The following is a 7849-nucleotide window of genomic DNA, read 5'->3' as shown; positions in this document are numbered from 1 at the left end:
AAAGATAGATTTTTTTTTTACCCTCTATTTATAAATAATACAGATCCTATAGCAGACAAGATAATTTTTTGTTATCTAAATAGTACAACTCAAATCTATTTACAAATTTATGCAAATGACATAATGTTACACAGTAGGAGTCCTTGAAAAGGCACCAATAAGCCGATACAAAGCCTCTCGAAGTGAAGAAGTGCATTATCAAATTTGAAATGTACAAATTTCTTTTTTTCTTTCTTTCTATATTTACAACCAATATGAGCTATATAAACATGAGGAGAGCACTGATTCCAAGAAACTGCTTTATCAAGTGAATAGAGATACTAATTATTATACTATAGATACTAAGATATAGTTATTAAGAATAAAGAGAATTGTTTTGTAATATATCAATACAGAACCATTAGTAAACTGTGGGAAAGTAAGCCAGAATTTGAACATGCCATGCACATGCATGCACAGATACTATCCACTGTTGCAAGTGAAGAAAAAACCATTATCCCTATAGAGAAAGCCTGTTTGCATCTATGTGCACGCCAAATAGAGCGTAGCTCCTAGCGCGAGAGTATATCAATATCGCCAATTCTAAAAATGACTTTACACAATCGCCTTTTCTTTCTTTCTTATTAACAACAATAATCAATTAACAAGTAATAAGAATTATTAAAAAAATATCTTAAATACAGAACAAATATACGTCTTTCTATTCACATTTAAAGAAACTGATGAAAGAATAATAATAATTGTTTCTTGCAGACGATTTTTTTCTACAGCGAAACAAAAGTAAAAATTCTTTATCTCACATTTGATTTAAGAGCATGTCAGCATAAGACGCGCCATTTTTTGTGATCCAATCAAGTCCAATGTTCTTGCAAAGTCATATAGTTTGCAATGTTCTCCTTATTTATCGGAATATATCGCCAAGTCTACGAAATTATAACCTTTTTAATAATTCTATTATATATATCGTAAAAGATAGTACTAGTTATATTTCTGTCGGACGTTTTTAACTTTTAAAAACTCTTATAAGAGTTTTGAGAACATATTTGTATAAACTGATAGCAAAATAAAACGGAACTATACGCAGTCGCGAATGATTACTTATAACCTCTACCGCAATGGTTTCTTCTTAACTTGCAATGGAGTGTAATGAGTTTTGAAAAATATTCCTTTTTTGTATAATAACAGTAAAAAAAACATTCAATTCTGCAATATTTAAAAAAAAAAATAGTTCAATGAAGTTCAATAAAGAGCAAAGTCAAGGTGAAAGTTGAGCCCAGAAATAAGTTTGGAACTTTCAATGTGTTAGTGCCTAAAACATTTTACTGTTCCTACTTTCCATATTATTATACTTTTACTACTTTCATAAATTTACAAAAAGGCCAACGTAACTATTATATTTACCCTATTCAAGTAATATGTAGTAAACCTGGGAAAACATAGGTTTTCATTCATTTTATTGTATCTATATATGGTCTGAGATTGATTTGTTAAGTGGTTCTTTAGATATGAAAAGATTAAAAATATAGTCTATATGATTCTAGAAATAATTACTTAGAAAGCATTTAAAATTTGATTTGATTTTTTATTTGCTTTAAAATTGTTTAAATAAAAAAAAACTTTATATAATAAAAACTGATGATTTATCTGGTAATATTAATGTTCTAGAAATATGAAATGCAGCATTAACCTATTTTATTTCAAGCACGATAAATACTTATTAAAGTAATAACATTTAAAAAAAATGTGGAAGAAAATCCAGGTCTGAATGCCAGGTATCATACAACATAAAAGCACACAGTTCATTGGAAGTTAAAAACCTGCATACAGTAATATGCTAAATACCTGTATGCATAATGACCATAGATCTTGATGCTTAAATCCGTGCTTAAAAATAAATTTGAATTTCTGTTTAATTTAATCTTACATTTTAGTAAAAAATAAAATTATATTTTTATACTTAAAATACTAACATCAGATTCTTATAAAAAATTGTTTTTATAGCAAATATATTTTTTTCTTATCAAATTTTGGGATCATTTCAACAATCCATATAAATTCTGCAATAGCAGTGATCGTTGAAAATTCTAAATTTATTTTCACCTCAAAAGAAACTAATTATAATTATATAAAAAAGCAATGTAATGCCATTAGAGACTTTTTCAAAATTTCTTTTAAAGATTGTCTAATATACAAAAAATTAAAAAATTTTATCTAACAGTAAAATATTATTTTCTCTAAGTAATATTTAAAAAAAATTGCATAAATTTTTTTTGTATTCCTAGAATTTTTTAAACTACATATAAACAGCATGCTTCGCAAAACAAAAGAAATCAACTGTATAACCAAACAAAAATTATGAAGAAAATATAGCAAAAGTAGTTAATTGGAAATAAGTGCTCTCTAACAGACCATTTAAGTACAGAGTATTATAAGGTTTATAAATACCTCATTTGTCAAAATAATCATCACAGATGACACAATAATGATGACAGTTTAAATATTAAATTACAATGATTTGATACAGTTTTAAAAAAATCACAAATACATATGGAATGTTTTAGTTCTAATGTCAGTTTCACATCATACATACAAATTAATGCATACATGCTAAATATACAGTACAAAAAACAATACTGTTGCTATTGTTACAAAGGGGATTTAAACTGAAGAAAACAATAAATTATATAATTAAAAAAACGGGAATGTTTATCAGCATCAGAGCTTAAAAATACATTCAAAGAAATATTTTTAAAAAAAATACTTTTTTTGTATTTAATATAAATTGAGTAAACATGAGATTGTAGTAAATTTTCAATTCGTACATAGACAATTAACAATATCCAACAAATTGCAATTTCAGGCTTGTTAAAATATACAGACATTCACAAGCTAAAGTTATACCAATGCAGGGATGTCAACTTGTAGTGATGTTTTCCTATAGTCAAAAAGCTGGTTCTCTATAGCTTTCCATATTAATGCAGTTAACATTTAGCAGCAATGTAAAAAGAAACATTCAAATAAAACCTCATAAGTCATAATTTTTTAAACAATAAAATAAGCCCAAAATATTTAATCACATAAAGATTAAGGTACAGAATCTAAAAAGAAGGTTGCTTCGAATAAAATTTTATAAATGAAAAAATAAGCACATTCATATGCGAAAAAATAAGCGTCCAAACCACAAAATTTTCCCCAAATTTTTAATAATAACAAAATACCCATCCAGAAAAATATCGGAAATTCATTATTTTTTTTAAAATTAAATATTAGACTGTTGTATTTTAATTTTATTGTTTTTGAAATTTTATCAAAAAATTTTATCATATAAAAAGTAACAAAGTAATTTTTTAAAAAAATGAATAGACTGAATAGATTAGATGAATAGACAAATTACAAAAGTGTTCCCAAATTTTTAGTACTGTAAAAAATTTTTTACTAGCTTTCTAAACTAAAAATTGGCTTTTTATAATTCCGAAAAGCTTCATGTAATTGATCAATGGTCCCTAAATTATGGAAAATAAATAGTAGTTCACATCCCTGCAAATGAAATCCCCTTTCAACAGTTCAGTTTGGTAACTAAATTTGTCAGAAGCTAGTTTTAGTTTTTTTTTTTAAAAAAAAAAAGAATCGACACAAAATACAAAGTACAGAAGGAAAAAAAAAAACAATCAGAAATATAAGAAAATTAGTAATAACAAAATTAAAACTTCACAGAAGCAATGACTAGTTTTAGTTTTGACTGAGTCAAGTACAAAAAGATGTGTAGAATTTTTGAGAAAGCTCCCCACTAAGTTCATGTAAAACACAATGCAAAAAGAAAAAGTTTCACAGCAAGTGAAATACATATAAAAAAAATAATAGATAGTGTTAGTTCAGTTAGTAAAAAATTGTAAAAATGCATACTAAATTTACAGTGATAAAATATTACATATCACCTTTCATTAATTAAAATTTAGTAATAATTTATAGGTAAAGAAGTGGCAGCAAAGTTTTATCATAGAATCAAAAAAATAAATAAACTATTTACTGAATTTAAATATTGAATTTAACATTAATGTAAAATATGTTTGTTGATTTGTTTATACTAATTAACTGAAATAATTTCTTCTAATAACTTAAATTAATAATTTGTTTCCAATAGCAAATGGATAAGTATTAATTTAGCACATTTTGAGTTGTAGTTAGGAGACTGATGTTAATTAGGAATTAATAGTCATAAACCAAATGTTGCAATATTTTTGTTAACATTTTTAAAATTAAAAAAAAAAAAGAATATTAAAAATTTTCTTTAAAAAATTAGTTTTTCAGAATAAAAAATTTTATTAAAACAATTTTGTTTTTAAATTTATTCAATGTTTTCAATACAGCAAAATTCTAATTATCCAAATTAGGACAAAAATCAGATGTGGAATATTGAATAATCAGTCAGATGGCAATTTATTAAATTGTAAAAAAATATGTTAAAAACTTAAATGACTTATAATGTATTAATTTATGAAACACAAAACCAAATTGCTTGTATATTAAAGGTTTCAACAAAAATTTTTGAATGCTGAAGTTAACCTTGAACTATGGTTGCTCTCTTTTATTGTCTTTTTACACTATTTCTAAGTTATCTGGAATTATCTAAGTTTTCTAAGTTAAATGGTAGTGAGATAACTGGTGGTCCAGGTAACAGAATAAGGCCAGGTAACAGGATAAATTAACCTTCAATTGCAGATCTTTAACTTAGTTTCAAGGTGGAACTTGCATGCTTTTGTGTAGCACAAAAGGTTAAATTATTTAATGGGATACAAATGGAAGATATATCCCTTCATTTCCGTTTTATAATCCTTATATTATTCTGAGATATACAATAAAATAAGCAGTACGTATTTATCCTGTGTATAATATATTTACATTACAGTTATAGATTAAATTAAAAAATATCACGTCTAAAAAAAAGAAAAACAACTTTTGTTACTGAGTAAATTAAAAAAAAAAAAAATCTTTGTAAATGGAAATTCATAGACTTAAAAATTAAATACAGTTTAAGTACAACATTATGAATCAAGCTCCTATAATACATATCATCTTAATAAAATACTTTCTGAGGAATATTACATTTGGAATATATAATAAATGGAAAAATTCTCTAGAGTAATAAAATTGAGCTTATTTATACATAGTGGGAAAAAAATATTGTCAACCTGCCAATTAGGAATAAAACAATTTCAATGTTAAAATAAACATGCAGCACAACTTTACACGAATAGCTTCAGTTAAAATAAATAAATAAATAATAGTTTTAAAAAATCAACTTTCTACCAGTTTCAATTTTCAAAAAAATATTCACCACAATACATTATACATAGTTAAATCACAAACCAGACTTTTTCTTTTGTTATCAGAAGGTAACTCCCAAAGATTGATATATATAAATTTTATATATATAAATCAGTATCCTTCTCAGTAATCAAGACAAATCTTATACATTGTTATTTTTTAACTTGATAAACTATAAATAATTTTGAAAATAAGCAAAAAATAATGTTTCAACAAAGAAAAAATATTGAAAGTTAAAAATTATAATAATTAATTTTTTTTTTTAAATTGCTTTGGGTGATGTCTAAATGTTTCAATAATTATACTATATATACTTGTACAATCAGCATTTTTTCCTTAAAAACATTAGGAATAATAGGCCATAATAATAAGAAAATAACTCTTAAAAGAAAAAATAAACACTGAAATTTATTAATTATGATAATTTTATTTATAGTTTTACATTTAAAAAAAAACATTGCTTTCCATAATATCTAAATAAAACAACCATGAGGTCCATAGTAATTTTATTAATTATACTATGAGAAACAAGTTTCTTTATTTAATAATTATAAATTTTTAATTTTTATAGCACATTCAGTAGCTATTCCTTAAACATGATGTTCTCATTTTAGAAGGAGGGGAAAAAAGTAAACAAATTCTATTAAAAAAAAAAAGGCAATTTAGATTCAAAGCATTATTCAATAAATGACATATAAGGAATGGTCACTATTAAAGAAAACGCTTAATCACCTGACCTTTCATACAGAAAAAAAAAATATAAAAAATTGCAATAATTTTTTACATGCAAGCAATTTGACAATGTTTTATATTATTAGTTGCAATAACATTGAAATACAGAATTAAACAGGACATTTAAGTTTAGAGTAATACAGTTATTTAATTATAGCAAAACTAATCTGTTTACATAATTAAGACTAACACTATAAACATTAATAATTAATTTAATCTTAGAATAATGAATCTGATTTTCTAGGATTGAATTATAACATCAACTGGGTTGAAATAGCGATAAAATTAGACCTCAAAGCACATTCGAGTATAATTCAGAATGGTAATAAACAAAATAGTTTAATTATTGATGCCAATCGAAAAAAAAAAGAAATATCAAATAATAATTGCAAAAATAGTTAAAATTTTAATTGTTATAAATAAGATGAGATTCGAGCATTTCACAATAACTGAACTAATTTCTTTTAATTGATCTGGATTTATGTCAAAAAACAACATAGTAATACAACTAAAAAATAAAAAAAGATTTAACAATGTTAATCATATTAATTGCATATCTAAGTATTTTAACTTTTGCTTATGCACAATTCAACTCCAGATTCATTTATAAGATTTAATTTTAAAATGAATTTACTCTTACAAAGTTTTATTTTAATGTATTAAAACTACATTAAACAAAAAAACAAAACAAAAATACTTTTCTTAACCTATTAATAGTATATTTAACACAGATTTTATAAATTAATGAAAATTATTAATTTACATATAGTAAATTTAATAAAAGGTTAGATAGAAACAAAAGTCCAAGTTGGCTTTTCTTTTTATCAAAGCCTTTTAAAGAATTTTTTTCTAAGGGAGGAAAGAAATATGTATATATTTTTTCTATCATTATAGGGGGAAAATATTGTTCTAAGATTTAAATATTATTATCATTAAGTATGCAGCTTTGCTGCATAAAAGCTTACGTTTGAAAAAGCCAAATATATAACTTAAGGGCATACTAAAATCATATCAGACATCTTTTGTATTGCATGTTGATTTATGGAAAATTATATAGATACAAATCTCAATTTATTAAGCCACTGATTAATATTTCGGAATAAGTTTTGTTTCCTTTTAGTCATTAAAATATAATTTATAGAACATAGTAAACTTTCAAAATATTTACTTAAAACTTTAAGTAAATATTTTCAAAGCTAATATAGTATCTTTGGTTAAGTTTGACATGGTTTAAAAAATACTTCAACTTTAAAAATTCAAATTTGTTTACTAAGTTTCATAAAGTATATTTTAATAAATAAAATTAAAAAAATTTCTAAAATATTGACTAGTGACTAAATAAATGGGGATTGGAATGCATATAATTCTCCAGACGTTGTTAACTAAAACTAAAAAATTGTTCCCTAAATAAATAAAAAAACAATTTTTTTTAAATTGTGAGGCACTGTGTAAATCATGAGTATGAGTTTCAATACCGATATATATGCTTACTGAGATGATGTTTCATGTAAGTGATAGTAAAGTTATATTTGTACTATATAATTAATAAAATACTGCAAAAGTTATGAGAACTACAATGAATGCTTGTAACCTAATTCTATTTATGAATACCAGCTTGATATTTTAATTAATCAAGACTGATAATGAGCAACATACTTAACATGCTACATTTTCAAATTAGTTGCAGTTTTCATATTAGACCAACTTACAGTTTTAATTAAGGGTGACAATTGAATTGTCAGCAATTTGAGAAAGAGAAATAATTAAGCTCATATTTTATATCAATTACAGC

Source organism: Parasteatoda tepidariorum, chromosome 10, assembly GCF_043381705.1.
Source record: "Parasteatoda tepidariorum isolate YZ-2023 chromosome 10, CAS_Ptep_4.0, whole genome shotgun sequence".
Classification (NCBI taxonomy): Eukaryota; Metazoa; Arthropoda; class Arachnida; order Araneae; family Theridiidae; genus Parasteatoda; species Parasteatoda tepidariorum.
This window is presented reverse-complemented; position numbering follows the sequence as displayed.